We start from the raw sequence: 19121 nt of genomic DNA on the forward strand, positions 1-19121 counted from the left end.
TACTGTGATCCTATTGGTCTTGATGGGAAAAAGAAATCATCCATTCAGTACTAAAATGTAAAGAATGTTCCTACCAGATAGAAAGTATTGAATGATGTAAATCACATTCTTATGTATTAGTGATCAGAAAAATCCATTGAAATAAATTAGGTAGCAGGATATCATATAAAATTTTAGCTTAAAGGTTACTTTGGCATTGGGATCAATATGATCTTAGATGCAATACTTGCCTCAGGCTTTTATCTTATTACTTAAGAAAACAATAAAAATAAGAAATACCTTACTTATTATCAGACATTTAACAGTTTCCTTAGTGGATATCTAGATTTTGAAACTTGCATTTTAGTTTTATCCATATTTAGATTTTCTACTCGCATCTACTTGAGAAAATTTCAAATAAAGCTTTTAGTTTAAAGGAATACTATGTCATCTTTGAGAATAATTAGTGGCTTGCTTTTGTAAGGTTATATTATTCCAATGTTTTGGGGTAAATAAAGGAATTACAGCAGTTCAATAGATAAGATAGTTTTTTCTGGAACATCCCACTCTTGTGTGTGGTAGGGATGAAAGGTAAGCATTTAGTCTAACAGGAATGCCAATTTTCACTTACTGTACATAGCACTTTCCCCATCAGTAAAATTCATTTAATTATACAGATATTTACTGAGACCTTACGATGTGCCAGAAGCAGTTCTAGGCTCTAAAACTAGAAAGCACTTTAAATATCTTATGTGTAAAGACCTGTTTTCATTAGAAAGCCCTATTTAATAGTAACTCTTTTTTAGCTGTTAGTCTCAAAACATGTTTTTTAAATAACCTGTAGATGTTCACAACTTATAAAATATTATATCATCTATTGGATATAGAAATGGTTTTTCACTTTCAAAAGTCAGAAAGAACTCTACTATTTAAAAAAAAATACCTGTTTTGCTTCTCTTATTTCATGCAACATTCACAACATGAATGATGTTTGTAATGATTACATGGAACTTCCCCTGAAACTTCTACAACTTTATTTTTGTTTTAACTGCAGGCTAGTGATTCCTTAGGAAATTCCTATAAGGAAAGTAAAGGGTGGTGCCAGAATAACCCATTTACAAATGAGGAAGTGGTGGTTACTTATCCTACACTCAGGTTCAAATCGGAAAGTCAGCACAGAAGCATCTGAATCAGAGCCAATAAAGCTCTAAAAAGGTAATGATTTCTTTTCCAGTATGTTTTCAGATTATTGATTGATTCCCAAGGTCATGTAATAATTTTTACAATTTCCCTTTAGCTTTGTGCCAGTGGCACTTGCTATTTGTCACTAGCTTTAGAAAGGGATTAAGAAGTTAGGAGACATGTGGATATTTTAAGTGACCTGCAGGAATACTAATGATATAATTGTGTGTTTGTGTGTGTGCGCGCACGCACATGTGTATGCATTAACTAATCAAGAAGCTAAAGAAACTAACAAGAAGTTAAAACATTTACAATAAATTATATTAAATAGCTACAACAATAAATTTAGAGAACTGCTTGATTTTTTAATCTAAGACCTTTTTGAATTATTTTTTAAAAGTCATTATTAACATTTGAGGCTTGCTGCCTTTCTCTTTTAGTCACCCAAGGTAAAATGATACAAGATTTTAATATTAACATTAAATATTACCTTTAGGGAAAAGTTTTCAAACCAATAGCCTTTGTATCTATACTCCCCTGGAAATTTCTTTCATTTTTTTCCATATGTTCAAATTCCTGGCTGGAGATCTACTAAGAATAGGTTAAGGAGCATATTCAGAACCGGGGATTATTAACAGAAACTTTTAAGTCAAAAACTAGTGCTAGGTTGTGGGATTGCATTTTCAGGGAAGCAGCTTTTAATATTAAGGCATTTCACTAACTCAGTTGTCTTCCTTCAGTTTGCTGATATTCACTCTGTCAGTATTTAGCAACTCAGGTTTTCTAATATGGTTCAGAAATATGTGGTGCTGTGCTAAAGAAAGGACGTGGATGCTTTGGGGGGGGCCTTGGGAAAAGGGCTGTAAAGAGAACTTGGGTAGTTGTGATCTCTGGGTCCTCACTTTTATGGAATCACCAGTGTTATCTCCTCTTGGCCTCCCCAACCCAATAAGCACCTGCATTCTAAAAGAGATCTCTTCAATGATGTTGTCCATTGGTCCGTGAATCCCAGGTTAGGCCTGTGCAGGGCTGTCTCTGGCCTCTTGACCACATCCATTCCAGTTTTGGGCTTTACAGAATTTCATAGCCTCTCTTTTGTCCTAGGTTGTGGATAGAGCAAAACCTTGACTATAGTGAAAGATATAAAGGTGGCTTAGTGATCTGTAAGTTAACATGGCTACCTAGAATCTACTCAGGAGTACCTCTCAACCACCTTTCCTGATCATTTGGGGCCAATCTCAATAGGCTGAAGCTCTGTAGTTCAATAGGGTGTTTAGAAACAGAAGCTCCTCAGGGGTCTGACTGCTATGTTACCACTGCCACCCAGAGTCAGGAGCTCCATCAGATCCCCAGCCTCCAGCCCAAGTTCCCTGCAAATGAGAGTCTTCCCAAAGATATTAATTTCCTATGTTCAAAGCCTTCTAAAACTACACTTTTAGTATCATACAACCCCCAGCCATTGGTACCATTTATCATCTACTATTAGCTCTGTTATCTGATCTGCAGCTTGGAGGCTTGACTGTTGTAAACCCACAGAGGAAAACTCAAAACTTATATAGAATTAGTAATTGCTTTTTCTCCACCTAGGAGAAACAGTTTTTTTGTTTTTGTTTTTTCTAGGAAGTCAGTTATGTGTTGCCATGTGGATGAAAGGTAAGAAAAACTCTAACCAAACAGGAATATGACTTTTCATTTATGTATATAGCACTTTCACTTGCCTTGTGTAAAATTCATTCAACTCAACAAATATTTATTGAACCCCTGCTATGTGGCAGACATAGTTCTAAGTTCTTCATATTATCAGTGAACAAAAGAGTTGGACTACTTACCCTCATCAAGCTCACAGTTACTTCACAGGGGTGTTGCAGTAATTGAGACACGTAATATGTTTGGCATAGTGCCTGGCATTTAAAAACTACATAAGATGCAGATTATGTTTAAAAGAAAATAGGACAAATGGCAGTGTTCCAGGTAGAACTTAATTTAATCATAATTTGTCATTGCTATGATGAATATTATAAAAATGAAAGATTTAGATTGATACTTTTTAAGTCAAAACATGAGAAAATATATCCTTCGAGTCAGTTGTAAAATGACATTAATCTAACAGTTGATATTCTGATTTTCACAGCAATATTCTAGTATGAGTATTAACTTAATTCTTGCATAATTTACAAAATTTAAATATTAGTTCTGTTACAGCTGCCTTTTTCCATTTTTGAATAATGCTGAGATCTCATCCCAAGGGTATGTTCTCTTTCCTGAGGAAAGACACACATTTGACGAAAAGATTTCTGTGAAATATTTTAATGTGCTTTAAAAAAGAGAAATTTAACAATACAATTTTCCATTATTAAAAAAATGCCTCAATCTTTCAGGTAATACTTCTTCCGTTTTTTGTTTTTTTTTATTTGCTGCAGATGAGCCTTAGTTGAAAATCAGGTATTCGATTGCCTTTAGATTTTTCGAAGTTGATGATACCTAACAACATGAGGGATTATAAAGAGTTCCCTTTTTAAAAGTTTGACACTTTTAATAATAATCACTTTATTTTGTATTAAAATCCTCAATAGTATAATAAGAATATTATTCTTTATTATGGAAGTAAGCCCTTAAAGAAACTACAAAGGCCAGAAAGTGAATCATAGTTGAATGTTATAAAATTAGTAGCATTACCAAACAAGAAGAAAAAAAGAAGCCTAATAAAACTTAATTTTTTCCTAATGATTAGAATAGTCCAACTGTAATGCAATCAGAGGACATGCAATACACACATAGCAGGAAACAATCCACATTAAATTTTAAAATCTATTATAATATTAAGCATCAAGGAAAAAAGTTCTTCATCAGATATAGTGTGACCTTATGAAACTAGCACTGGTACTATTTGGCAGTGATGGCAAACTTTCTTAAAATATTCTTCTTTTGAATGGATATATCTATCCATTAGGAAGCAACCTAATACAGAAAACTAATCATAAGTATTGAGACTTTCTATTCCTATGTGCTTTTCCTTTTGAGTTCCAGATAATACTTTTCTCAAAGATGATTTCATTTTTCTCTACATGAGTTTAGATTTGTTTTAAAATATCTCAACTCATTACAGACAATCTAGGATGACTCAGATTTGTGTTAAGGGCAGTGTCTTGAATTTTGGTGCCCAGGTTTCTAGACCTAGCCAGTGGTAGAGAATTTTGGTTATTCGTCAGAATCATTGCAAACCAACAGAACTTTCCTCCACAATCCATAAACCCTATGATGATTCAAAATGCATAAATGTGACACATATTTAAGACAAAACAGTTCCATTCTTTCTATTTATATCCAAACTCTTTATAAAGACTTTTGTAGTACGATGCAACATCTCATTAACCTCATTCCACAGATGGAGAAAAGGAGGAAGGAATTGTCTGTTTGCCTTTTTACTGTCTTCATGTTGATGTAATAGTTTGTGGTTTGTCTAGCAGAATCACTTCAGCAATTGAAAATAGGGTGTAATCTCTTAGACTCCTGTGAACAAGTACAAGCTGTGGTTAATGGAATTTCTTTCAAGGTAATTTGGGTGATCTAGCAAGCTTCTTCAGAGAAGCTTTAAAAAGTATCATTCTAGAAAGAGATGGTATTATAGCTAAGACTCTCAGATATTTTCTCTGCGATACCACAGTGGGGGTTATGATAATCATGAGGGCAGGAGGAATAATTTAGCATGTCTTTGGAAAGGTTTTCCTAGTCACACTGTCACATCAGGATACCTCAGTTCTCTGCATAGCACTTATTAGCATTGATTTTTTTTTTAATTTAATTAATTAATTTATTGTCTGTTTCCCTTTACTAAAATGTAAAAGGTGGCTGAGGAGGTGACATTTAAACAGAGATTTATGTGATAAGAAAGAGTCCAGGAAATATCAGAGGAAAGCATTTCAGCTAGAGTAAGAATAGCTCATCAAAGTCCTACTTGAAAATGAGTTTGGCATGTCTGAGGAAAAGAAAGGGCAGGGTATCTAGAGCCAAGCAGGATGGAATAGTGTGGAAAGATTTGGAGGAGGCAGACAAAGGCCAGGTCACAGGGAGCTTGGTAAGTCAGAAGTAGGAGGTTGTATTGTACTCTGAGTTAAATGGCAGCTCCTGGGGGCCATGGGAGGCGAGGGCGTTCAGCTGGAGTGACACAATCTGGTCTACAAGATTTGACTTTGGCCCCTGTACTAAGAACAAAGTGAAGGAGGTGGGGCAGGAGTGGAAGCAGAAAGGCAGTTAGGAAGGCACTGGAATATTCCAGTTGAGAGATATCATTGGCTTGAACTAGGAAGGAAGTGGTGGGGATGGAGAGAAGTGGTAGAATTTAAGATATGTTTTAAAGGTAGAATCACTTTGACTTATAGATGGATTAGATACGCGAGATAAGGGAAAGAGACTACTCCATCTGCATTCCCCTCATTCTCTAGAAGCACTCTGTTGTTCTTGTATTAATTTCTTTGTACTGAAGTAAAACTTATTTCAGTAAAATAAGCAAATATTAAGTGTTCAGTCTGTTGACACTTTGTATATGTATATGGTTGTTTAACCAACCACAAAACAAGATATACATTTCCATAACCCAAAAGACTACCTCAAGCCCCTCCCAGGCAGTACCCTCAACTCTTATCCACTCTTGATATTCTTCCCCAACCCCTTTACTATAGTCCATTTTGCATATCTTTAATCTTCTTAAACTGTTGCTTTGTTCATTCCATTCTTCTATTTGGTAACTTTAATGGTGCCCCACTGTAACAAGATACCTAAATGTATTAACTTGTAATTAATTCGAATCCTTCCATTGACTCATCTCAACCCCTTTCTCCCACTTCTTCCTTTGTCATAGATAGAATATATTACTCATTACTCTTCCAGCTAAGTCTTGCTTATTTCCATCTTCTAAAACTTTACATATATTAGTCTTTTAATCTAAAATATCTTTAGATTTAAAATCTTTCTCTCTTGGTTCTACTCATTCTTCAGGGCCTCAGTTGGCTTTCCATGAAAATACCAGGATAATCCTCCATTTGTTCAAGGTGTGTGGCATCTATGTTGCTTTAGTGTCTACACTGCAGTTTCCTTGTTTTTTGCTTTCTTAGGAAGTGTGGCATCTATATTGCTTTAACGTCTACACTGAATTCTCGTATTTTGTTCTTCAAGAATGCATGGCATCCATTCTGCTTTAATATCTTCACTGCTGTCTCCTCTATTTTGTTCCTTTATGTATCCATCACCTCTAGCATAGTACCTGGTGCAAGTTTGGTGTTCGATACATATTTGTTGAATATATGATGAAAGAATTCATTAACATGCATCATTAGTCATCTTTGATGTATTTGTACTATCTCCTCATCTGGATGGTACGTTTTCTATAGCAAATTTCCCATGATATCTTTCATAATATCTAGCAAGGTAATCTAGAGAAAGTAATTGACTAAAAAGTTAGCAAACCTTGTCTTTCCTAAAATGCAACATTGCCTATCCTAATTGATTTCTCACCAATTCAGGTAACTTTGCCAGGTGTTATCAGTGGGTGATAATAGACATATCATCTGCACTCAAATTTGGTATCTCAGGTGTGGGGGATGTGGTTCAGATATCTGGTGAACCTTCTGGCAAACTCCAACCTAAATATGCATGTAAGAAATACTTTTTGTACCTGGAAATTTACCAAACCTGCTATGGTAAGTAGACTCTGCCTAGAAGCAAGAATGGACTATTTTTAAACACTTCTGATAAATGAGTATGTAATAGACATACAGATCATTTCTATGTAATAACATGAGATTAAGCATATCAATTCAATGCTCTCAGAAATTTTGATGAGGGAACTAAATTGACTGGAAGGCAATTTGATTAAGTTTTTTTTAAAACTCAGTAGTAGGAAGCCAAGGTTTAGTGTAAAGGCAGAATATGAAACGGAGGACCTGAATTCAAAGGAAGTTCCAATTCTTTCATTAACTAGATGTGTGTCTTTGGATAAGTCTTTGGATAAATTATCTGAAATATAATTTTCTTATCTTTAAAGTGGATATGACCAGAAAGCCTTGAGAAGAGACTGAGATGGTGCATGCGAAGATCTTTTGTGGTCTACGTGCCATCTATTAATAACAAGATGGTAAAAACATAATTTAAGAGAAAAAGAAAATGTGTATATAGGTCCAGAAAATAATAACCATGTTGCATTGCTGTTTTCTGTTGCTTATCAGGCATTGCACCCCGCTAAGAAATTATTCTTTACTGTCTGGCTCCTTTCATATTGGCAATTGTTGTCATGGTTCTTGTCTCAGACTCCTGAGAGCTGTTCTGAATTGTCACTTAGATTCATCTGGGCACCCCTCCATTAGTGTTGGATTCCGGTAGTCATGGAAATTACAAGTTGTCCTGTTTAGTGTGGCAGCTGTTAAGCAAATAGCATCCTAAATTTTATGTCATAACTCGGTACTTGAGAATTGGCAGATTAAAAAATTCAATAGCATCATTCTCTAAATTGTCTTAACAACAAGCCATCAGTGAAGGGACCAGGAAGTGTACATCACATGCCTATCATAAAAGAGCAATTAGAATTTCTTCCTTAGAAAACAAAAAATTTCAGTAAGTACACATTTGTTTTGAGTATGTGTAGAAAATAGGTTAGTAGAAAACTATGTTCCCAAGTATTAATTATATATATTAACTAGTAAATAAGATAATTCTATTAAGCTTAGAAAGGAGATCAAGGTTAATTTTATTACCAAGTACCCTTGGTCCTATTCATTTAATAGCAGAGGATACATAATCTATCAAAGTACAAAAAAAAATTTTAAAGCAATTTAAAATCTCTTTAACAAGGTCAGAAATTAAGTTTTCAGGCTTAACTCCAAGTAAGTATAATGTCATGACTTTAATAACAATTAAAAATAAATTTAGACTTTTGAGCAATTTTTTTTTTCTGAGGGAACACAGAACCTTGAAAATACCTTGGGGGAAATTACTACCTCTCTGGAAATTAATGAATCCTTATACTATCCCTGGAGGGTTATGGGATGTTTTCTAATTTTGCATTGCAGATGAGAAACCAAAGAGCCTGGCCAATAGTTTCTATTTTCAGGGATGGACTGACCAGGGCTCTTGTAATGCTCTTCCCTCTTCAGTTTGTCCGTCGTTTGGCCTTGTCCTTTTTCTCTAATACAAAGTAGGCAGATAATAATATGTGTTCTTTGTTTTAGAGTCTTATTTCAATCTCTGAAAGCCCCAGGCATACTCTTTGGCCTATTTAGAGCTAAATGAAAAGCTTAGTTTCTAGTATGTAATATTGTACTTTTCTTTCCAATTATTTGAAGTCTAACCTATAGGATTGTACACCCCACATGTGGTCTTATGACACACTAACGTCAGTCTGGGCCATGGGACTATTTGCCCAGTGGAATGTAAGCAGAATTGGCATATAGTGTGTCCAAGCAGAAGCTTTGAGAACCACAGCATGCTTCAGCCATTTCTCCCTCCCTCTGCAATGACAGTGGCACGCCCAGATAGGCACTGCTCCTTTTAGCCTGGGTCCCAGAATGAGAAGATAGGTAGAGTGGAGCTGCAGGGGATCCACAGGTGACTCATAACATGAATAAGGAAAAAAATCTTTACCATTATAAGTCATTGAGATTTTGCAGTTGTTTGTTAATGCAAATAATCTAGCAAAATTTGGTAATACACAGTCCTTGCCACAGTGTGACAGATTTAAGATAAGTGGCTCTCTAAGTACTAATGCACAGAAGCAGGTATTCAGTTGGAAATTTACATAAAAACTTGATATTTGCATTTAGTTCATTGTCATTAGATTTTCATCATGTTAGTTACAGTATTGTCCAGGTACTTGAATAAAAGAAATGTGTCCCTTATAAAAGAGACAAAAGGTTAAGCTTAAGTATAGCACTCAACTATAAAAAGACAGAAAAAGTTCAGTAGACCCATGGCATTTATGGATTTAAAACTGACCATATACAGTGTTGTTAAATCTGTGACTTGAGGTGGTTTGTAGTTTTCTTGAAGCATTGGTTTGAATGGTGTTCTTGATGAACCTGTAGGGAGAGTTTGCCGCTGTGTATGTCACTGAGCTTGTGGGAGGGCCTCGCCCAATGCTCCTCAAAGCACAGTCCCTGGACCAGCAGCCTCAGAGTCACTTGGGACCTTGTTAGAAATGCAGATTCCCAGGCATCGCCCCAAACTTACTGAATCAGAAACTCCTGGGGTTGAGGCCTAGCAATCTGTTTACCCAACCCTCCAGGTGATTCTGGTGTTTGCTAAAATTTGAGAACCACTAGCCCTGTCATTTTCCATGAAGGCCTTTGCTACTCTCTATACCACATAGTGGGACAGGACCTAGAAATTGGCATTTTAAAAGCTTCCTTGTTATTCCTGATACAGGTGGCTTATTTTCACTGGCTTACATTTTAAGAGAGAATGTAGTAATGTTATTCAGAATATGCTTTCACAGTATAAGAGTAGACATTCAGGATAAAGAAATGGTGGTATATATATATATGCAATGGAATATTACTCAGCCATAAAAAAGAATGAAATAATGCCATTTGCACGAACATGGATGGACCTAGAGATTATCATACTAAGTGAAGTAAGTCAGACAGAGAAAGACATGTCATATGATTATCACTTATATGTGAAATCTAAAAAAATGATACAAATGAACTTATTTACAGAACAGAAATAGACTCACAGACATAGAAAACAAACTTATGGTTACCAAAGGGGAAAGGGGGTGGAGGATAAATTAAGAGTTTGGGATTAACAGATACACACCACTATATATAAAATAGATAAACAACAAGGACCTGCTGTATAGAACGAGGAACTATATTGAATATCTTGTAATAACCTATAATGGAAAAGAATCTGAAAAAGAGTATATATATATATATATATATATATATATATATATATATATATATATATATATATATACACACACACTCTTTTATATATATATATATATGTGTGTGTGTGTGTGTGTGTGTGTATATATATACATATTACTGAATCTCGAATCTCTTTGCTGTACACCTGAAACTAACACAGCATTGTAAATCAACTATACTTCAATTTAAAAAAAAAGAGTGAACGTTCAGAAAGAGCTTGGTATCCAGCAAATGTCAAGGATCTCATGTACATGCAATTTAAGGTAATAAATTGATGTTTAAACACTCATTATCATAACAAATATTGGCTTTTATAAGACATCAAACCACAGACATGTTTACACAGTGTCTCCTGACATCCACAATGAGGAGTGAAGCCACTGTAAAGAACACAAAGCATGAAGTTCCAGTCCCTGCTTTTTTCAGCTGCACACTTTACCTGCCTGCTCATCGTGTGGTGCTGGCGGCCCTGAGGAGGAGGGACTAGGAAGACAGGAGACTAGGAACCAGAAGTTTGGAAAATAGTTTCCCAAAGGCAGATGTCTTAAATTAAAACATGAAGGCAGAAATCTAAGTCAGATTGGGAAAGGTAGTCCTGGGTGGGGTGTGAGTCAGGATGAAGAGGAATATGAATAGGAGTCAAAAAAAAAAAAAAAAAAAACAGCAAGAAAGAAAAGAAGGAAGGAAGGAAGGCAGGGAAGGAAGGAAGGAAAAGCGTTGTTAATCAGCTTGTTTTAAGGTCTTACTCCACATCTTTTTTGCCAACATTATGCTCATATTAAATCAACACCTGAGAACCATGACCTGCTGCTGATTTTAATGTAGCAGAACTGTTTCCTGTGGTTAGAATGTAAGTGCCATGGGATCAGGAACCATGTCAATCTTGGGACCACGCTACTCCAAACCCTGATCAATCAGTGAGGCCCAGAGGCAGCTTTACTGTGAACCTAAGTCTCCGGCTTCCTCCCTTGCACAGGTCACTTTTAATATACATAATTTTATTTTTGTAATTTTTTATTATTTTTCTTAAAGAGGACCCTGAAAATGATATAACCTCCAGATCTCCTCAAACATGGATCCACCTCTGGTTAGGAGGTGAATAAATTGAGGTGAAATATGCTTGGACGAAGGTCGGTGAGAGCATGACGAGGGAAAAGATTAAATCAATATGTAGAAGAAAATCAGCTGTATACCTGGTGATTGACTGGATTGTGGAAGGAGGAAAAAAAATAAAAAGTGAGCAGTTCCATTTCTTTCTTTGATGATATTATTAAGTTCAAAGGTAAATCATATGTAACGACAGGCTATCTGGATATCAACTAATATATAAAAGTCACCTCAATGATTCAATTCTTGCCAAAATAGAGAAATAGCTAAATTCCACTATAATTAGGTGGATTACAAACTGGTTAAGTGACTGTACCACATGACACTGATAGAAGTTTCTAGGGGTGCATTAATTGCCTAGGTCTTTGTAACTCTTCTTTTCAATATGTTTGTCATTTGGACCAAATTACAAGCATATGACTAAATGTATTAGCATATGTGATGTGATTTGGAGAAGACCAGAAAATTAAGCTAAAATCTCAAAAGGATGCAGAATTAGACTCTATAAATCCTTTTAATTGGAATACATGACTGGGCAGCAACATTGTTAAAACTGCCTGAGCTGACTTCATGTTGAGCATGTGATGTCCACCTATGAAGGCTAATGTCATCCTAGGCCACATTAATAGAAATGTTTTCTTGACTCTAGAATGAGGGAGGAGTGGTAGCCTCATTTGGCTTCACAATGTTCACTGTTGTCTTCAAACAGTGGGTTGTTGATATGTTCTATCTGATAAGATGGGTTCTATTTAACCCCTCTGAGGATAAAACTAGGGTCAGTATCAGTAGGTTTGACTTTTATTGTAATTACTTTTTACTAGAGATATCAAAGATAGAAGTGTGGTAGTGAGTGGCCCATTGTATGTGTTCAATCATAGGCTGAAAGACAGTCACTTAGTAGGCATTTTTAAGGGAGAAAAGCATTAGGTAGTCGGTTATTTCATGTAATTTAAGGTATCTTTTTAAACTCAGTGTTTTCAAGATTCTATTACTCTATGACTCCTTGATAATTTTTACTTAAACTCCATGTTGTTGGTCCAACTCCTTCTGAGTTGTTCTTTTAACTACTAGAACTGGCAGCAACCCACAGCATGTTCCTTTCTGCGTTTCCAGAGTTTCCTTTCATGGATCCAAAAGATAAATTCTTACTGAGAACTAATCTACTATTTATTTTTCTGTTCAAGAAGAATTCAGTTTATTCATCTATAGTAAGGCTTAATAAAGTGTAGTTTCTGGCAAAATTAAAAGGGTTAAATAAATTATCTTCACACAATAAAGACAATGGATAGACATCTATGGTGAAAGGCCCGTTCAGCTTATAAACTGTAACCTGATCGTTCTAGATTTTTCAGTTCAAGTTTTTCTGAAAAAGACCTCTGTAGTCATACTCTCCAGAGTTCTCAGCCACGTACCTATTCAATTAGCATTAATAAAACATAAGATGAACTATCTTTTGCCCAAAGAGTTATGCTAGAAAATACTCTCTTGAAGATTATTCTTCTATTTGATGAATTAGCCAAATTTTCACAGTAAAAATATTTGGGATCTTGTATTACTTGGACTAGTAACACTTAGTTAATTCTCTTAAAGGTCAATGAATAGAAAGGACATTCAATAACAAAAGAGAGAGTAGAATTAACTTTAATGAGCAGTTATCATTACCAAAGCATTCTTTTATAAAATAACAAAGAGTGATGACCAAATTTAGATTTAATTTTATAGTTTCTGTGAAACAAGCTAATTAATTCTTCAATATAATCACCATAATTAAAAGGGAAAAAACTCCTATTGATTAGTGGAACTTATTTAAATATCATGAACAGTCATGGGAAAAGGTAAAACAAAAAGTCAAGATGAGGAATCAATAATCATGTTCAGAAAATAATGAAATCAAATAGTGTATCTAACTGAATATAACCATTATAAAAAGAGATGAGAGAGAAAAGTGTTATAACAGTACTTGTATTTTTTTTTGTCCCCCAGCATCTTTGTAAATTAGGATTTGCCCTATTGCTTCACTGAAGTCTTCACAGGAAACTTGGAAATATTAGACTGCAGTTGGCCTCTGGGTTACACCTGACAGTTTATTCTTTGCAACTGAAACTATTCAGGAACACTTGCAATCTAACTGCTTTCAAAGAAACCAGTGGAGAAAGATATATTCAGTAAAAAGCAATAAGGTTGTACTTAAATGACTCAGTTTTAAAATTATCCATCATATATGGCATAGGCTGTTACTGAGCAGTGGTCTACCACGTTCTATTATAATCAACATGTGATAAAGTCTTAAGAAATCGATATTTACTTTTATAGAAACAATAGTAGGAAAATATGTGGAATTTTTGGTTCTTGTTTTAATGAAGTATATAAAACAAGAACAAATTCTGTACTTACAGGTTTTTAAATTTATCTTGAGTGCCTTTGATTATATCATCATCACCATCATCGTCATATACTATTATATTTAATTACTGTCATGGAATCTAATGTTGACCTCACAATTCACTTGTAGTATTGCAAATCCAATAGGGTCTCAGTAATAGAAAGTCTTTTTTTTTTTTCTTTTTTTTGGCCATGCTGCACGGCATGTGGGATCTTAGTTCCCCAACTAGGGATCAAACCTATGCCCCCTGCAGTGGAAGCATGGAGCCCTAACCACTGGACCTCCAGGGAATTCCAGAAAGTCTTAATAGGTAACCTAAAAGACCCCTATTCGGATATAGAGCTTATGTTCACTATAACGCCATTAGCAGGGCGCAAGAATATCAGCTAGACAAATAAGAGCTGTAGGATTTAATGAGTCATTCCAGAAAGAACCACAAATCAATTCAAGCACAAACTGGTTTCTCTGCTCAAATGCCACCTTCTTCGAGAAGCCTTTCCTGATCACCCGTCTAAAATAGCTCTTTCATAGTCACTGTCTAATTGTTTACATATTTTTTTCATAGCATTCATCTTTACCTGATGCTGTGTAACATGTTGATTTGTTTATTATCTCTTTCACCTGCTAGAATGTAAGCTCCATGAGGACCGAGGTATTTAATTTGTTCATAGTCCTACAAACAGAAAAAATTGCTCACTCTCAAGAAATATTTATTAAGTGAATGCAACTCAGGGGACGTCAAATATCTGCCAATGGATGAAAAGTGAAATCCTTCAGTGAAATCCTTCTGTCTTGTAGACATTTGGGATACTGAACACCTTTTACCCAGACTAAAAGCTAAAAGCATAAAAATAATACAAATTTCCCTGAACCCAATTTTTCTCAGTGTGATAGGATACATAAAGAGTCTAAAAAAACCTATAAAGCTTCTTTATGAAAAACAATTATACTCTAAATTTTGGTCATAAATAAGAGTCCAGATTTTTTGCAGTCTCCCTCTTCTATTGAACTGATTACGAGGGCACAACCACCAATGTTGAAACAATTGAATACACACAATCAGATAAGTAGAATATTCTAAGCAATTAGAATGCAGTTATAGCCCACTGCTCTCAAGAGTAAATTAAAAAACAAATTTAGAAATATTCTGGGAATAATTAGTACCAGAGAAGTCGAGCTGAATGTAAAAGAAAACATTTATAATATATGAGATACTTTTAATATGTTCATGAAATTTCTTAGCATTTATGATTGTGTTGGGGTTAATTATTTTAGCAAAAGAAAGGATTTGAGGGCTTCCCTGGTGGCGCAGTGGTTGAGAATCTGCCTGCCAATGCAGGGGACATGGGTTCGAGCCCTGGTCTGGGAAGATCCCACATGCCGCGGAGCAACTGGGCCCGTGAGCCACAACTACTGAGCCTGCGCGTCTGGAGCCTGTGCTCCGCAACAAGAGAGGCCGCGATAGTGAGAGGCCCGCGCACTGTGATGAAGAGTGGCCCCCACTCGCCACAAGTAGAGAAAGCCCTCGCACAGAAACGAAGACCCAACACAGCCAAAAATAAATTAATTAAAAAAAAAGAAAGGATTTGAGAACTGTGGCAGGTCAGTAAGCCACAGGAAGCTGTTTTACTCCATGACTTAGGGTTTTCAGTGAGCTTACCTAGTGCTTGTGGGACTAGCAAGCTTCAGAGATTTATCTCATGGGGTCCGGAACTGCTGGGAGAACCCACTGAGGAGAACTGTTGATTCTCACATCCTGTGTGGGAAGGAAAAAAAAAAAAAAGACATTTAGCGAAAGTAGACATCGCACCAAACACAGAAAGATCATCTGATAGCAACTGAGGCAAAACCAGAGATATCCTTGCATTGAAACAGCGATGTTTTTGGTAGCAGCCAATTTGAATTAAGAAATGGAAGTTTCCGTACTTTCTTTCTGTGAAGGTAGTGGTACTGTTTTTGTTTTTCTTTCCCATTAGTTAGCAACCATAAAGCAGTAATTGGAAAAAACTTGGTAATAATCCTATGCTCTTAATTTTTATTTGAAAGACAAATCGCAAGTAATATGTCATTTTAAAAAAAACTGTGAGCAGTTCCCTGAGAAAAGGAATGTTTTCTCATAAGCAGTCAAATATCCTTAACGGCACAATTGCAGGACTCTGACACTATGGCCCATTTTGAAATTTCATGAAAATGGCAAGTTAGTATAGAGAATGTAAATTCCAATCAAATTGTCATTACTCTGTTTGTTTGGTTATGTTTACTTATGCCTTTTAGCTTTTTGCTGTTAAAGCACTGGTATTTTCATCCTTTCTTAGTTCCATTTAATATTTTCAGCACTCTGCCCTTTTGTTATATGCAAGAAATGCTCACTCCCCTCTCCCCGCCCCACCAACCCCATATCCTATTTGCTTTGCTGTCTTATTCAGCACCGAATAAACAGCCTTGTTTGTAAAAGAAGAACCCAAATCAATGTTTGATACGCAATAGGCAGTTTCTCAGTTCAGATGTCCAACACTTGCTTCTAACATTCTTTTCTTAACATTCCCTATTTTATACAAAAATAAGCTTCAGCTGCATAGCACAGGGAGATCAGCTCAGTGCTTTGCGACCACCTAGAGGGGTGGGATAGGGAGGGTGGGAGGGAGATACAAGAGGGAGGGGATATGGAGATATAAGTGTACATATAGCTGATTCACTTTGTTATAAAGCAGAAACTAACACAACATTGTAAAGCAATTATACTCCAATAAAGATGTAAAAAAAAAAAAAGCTTCATGTTTAATATCAAATGGGAAAAAGAAAACCATACTATGGAATAGCATTATCATGAAAAGGCATTGTTATAAAAAGACATTATTCTTAGAGTTTTAACTAGAAAGCACTAATGCCTGCCCGTTTTCATACCCAAAGCCTGAAAAATACTCTGCATATTTAAAGAACATAGTAATAAAAATCTTGCTTTGATTTTCCTCCTTGCCTAATTTTTCAACACATTCTAACTGATTTTAGCATACTTTGTTTTCATTTTAGGAGAGTTATTTTAGTCCCATCTTTTATTTGACTTCATACTTCATTCTTTTCCTCCCTTTTCATTTTCCTGATTGAAACTTGATATATTCAAAGCAGGAAATGAATAAGAATAGCCTTCCAGGTTATTTCCTGAAGATAAAACTCAGCTTCAAATCCAAGGAAAATAAAACTGAATTTCAATACCTAATTAAGGATTCTGAATAACAGAACAATTTGAGGATTTTTTTTTTTATCAAGTGTTTTACAATGCCTAATTATTCTTCAAGATTTGGTATCTGGCGACTCAACTAATGCTCTGTACTCTTCAGATCACTGAGTGACTTTTCTATTTTATCAACTGAAGATTGATAAAGGTTTTGAGCATTGTAATTTTTCTACAGCACTGCACTTTGGATTACGGGAACAGCACTATTTGTTTTGCCATGGGTTTCAAAACTTATCTTTCTTTTATTTTAATGAGGCGACACACATCTTCAAGCTGTCATGCTACTAAGCCTAGGTCAGCAGGCCACTGCTGGCTTTCCCTCCCTGGTCCTCAACTCCTCCCCATCCCCCATTCTCCCTCTCAGCTCCCCGGCAACCTCCTTCACTTACTCACAAAGCAGGGATTCAATATGCAGTGCTTTGATATTGGTTAAAGACCGTAACTTCTTGCTGTTGACGACCACAATATTTAGCTTGTTCACACAGTGACATCAGGCTTCCTAAGGTCTTGCAGACTCCATGGGATGAAAGGGGGCAGCGGCAAGGAATATTAAGAGCCCTTATCCACAACCACTCAATGAAAAGGGTACATTCTTAAGGAAAAAAATGCTTCCTCTTCAAAGGGTTATGGGGTAACAGATAAAACACAGAATTAAAGGCTTGGAAGGATGGGGGATGGCAGAATGGAGAAAGGAACCAACCCTGAGAAGCTAGTCAATCTAACATGGTTCGGGAACATATACTATCTCCAATCCTTTTCTAAGTTCTATACCTTCTGGTCAAGAAGGGTTATATATCAATTTAACATAGTTATTTTCAAATAAGATTTTCTTTCCTGGCCTTAGGAATTATTGTCAACATGATTTCAGGGCCAAAATACTAAAATTATTGAAAAATATAAACATCTAGTTTGTTTTGTTTTATTCTAAAAAATATTGGACTAAGACAAGTTAGAAGTGTCTGAACATTACTGAAACATGAGATTATGCTTCAATATGTCTTAGACATTTTGAAACTGGTGCTTCTGAAATTATCTAGAGATTGAGTTGCCATTAGGCAAAATAAAAAGTCCAGGGCTATTTTATCCTCCAAGTGCAGAATTGTTTCACAGCAGAAAAAAGGAATGTGGTGTGATTTGTATACTTAACAGAGAAGGCACATGTCAAATTGCTTTACCAAATTCTGGAAAATAAGAACCGTGTTCTATTTTTTTTTTCCTCTTGCTAGGGTCTGGGAGAAATAGGTTCTGATTCATTCACTTATTCATTAATTCATTCAAAGAACCTTTGCCCAAATTATAGCTGCCTACCCAGTAATGCTTGTTGAGCAAGTGAAAGAATCAAGAATTATTTTATCATATGAAAAATTCTTGGTAAATTTGGTAAAGGGCTTGGTAAAACACATTGCTGGGCCCTTCTCGTCGCTAAGTTTGAGAGGAGGCCAAGAATTTGCATTTCTAATAGTTCCTAAGGCACTGATACTGCTGCTCTGGGGAATCATACTTTGAGAACACTAGTCAACGCCACCAATGTTTGTTATACAGATTTTGTTTGAATTGGTGGAGGCATTTACTTGCTGTAACTGAATTTTAAAAAAACCAAAAAAAGTGTGGTTGTTTCTCCCAAAAGAAAAATGTCTATCCTTCTCCAGATAACAGTGGGGAGTAATCAGTCAAGTAGAACAATTCTTGTTAGCCTTTTAGGTTACCTGCTGTGGTAACACTGCAGGGGCTTCCCCAAATTTGGCAGATGCATTGGGATCTAGCTCAGGTGATGGATATAGGTGGAAAGGTCAGTGCCTTCAGGGCAGGAAGCTCTTGGGGAAATGAGAGTTCTGTGAATTTAAATAAGTACTGTTAGATGAGAGCTGAGGGTTACTCTTCCCTAGTTTGCTGTTTTTTCACAATCTCTCTCACAGTCATTTTGTATTTCCCTTTCTTGTTGCTACCAGCATTCTCACTTAAATCTTAAACACTTAAACTTAAAATCTTTGCCTGGATAGTTGACTTCTCGATAAATACTCATAAAGAGGTAAATTTGTCTCTCCTCGTCCCTTCATGTTAGTCTTGGGCAAGTTCAACTCCTAACCTGCTTTTCTTCTCACTTTACATGTTCTTCCTGGGGCATCTCACTTCCTAAAGCAGCATCTAACATCTACAAGGTCCAGCACGCCAAGTCCACTTTCTCTGGCACAAATTCATTCTAATTTCAGGTAACTTTTAAACAATTTCATTTAGATGTCTCATATACATCTCAGCTGGTCAGCGGAAACCCCGTTGGTTGGCTGCCTAGATGTTTCCCAGGGTGGAATGGGGT

At 35.9% G+C, this 19121-nt stretch overlaps 1 long non-coding RNA gene across 2 annotated transcripts; it reads right to left on the reverse strand.

Moving 5' to 3' along the window:
- Window positions 1-2035: 2035 nt before the first annotated feature.
- On the reverse strand, window positions 2036-14259 carry LOC309656137. Of its 2 annotated transcripts, XR_014261165.1 has the most exons (3): window positions 10522-14259; window positions 9152-9227; window positions 2036-3642 (listed from the first exon to the last, which is right to left on the reverse strand). It is a non-coding gene; the product is annotated as an uncharacterized lncRNA (long non-coding RNA). The 2 variants fall into 2 exon arrangements; XR_014261166.1 differs by lacking the exon at window positions 2036-3642 and having other exon boundaries at window positions 6697-9227.
- Between the last annotated feature and the right edge of the window lie 4862 nt (window positions 14260-19121).

Source organism: Balaenoptera physalus, assembly GCF_965194825.1.
Source record: "Balaenoptera physalus genome assembly, chromosome: 2".
Lineage (NCBI taxonomy): Eukaryota > Metazoa > Chordata > Mammalia > Artiodactyla > Balaenopteridae > Balaenoptera > Balaenoptera physalus.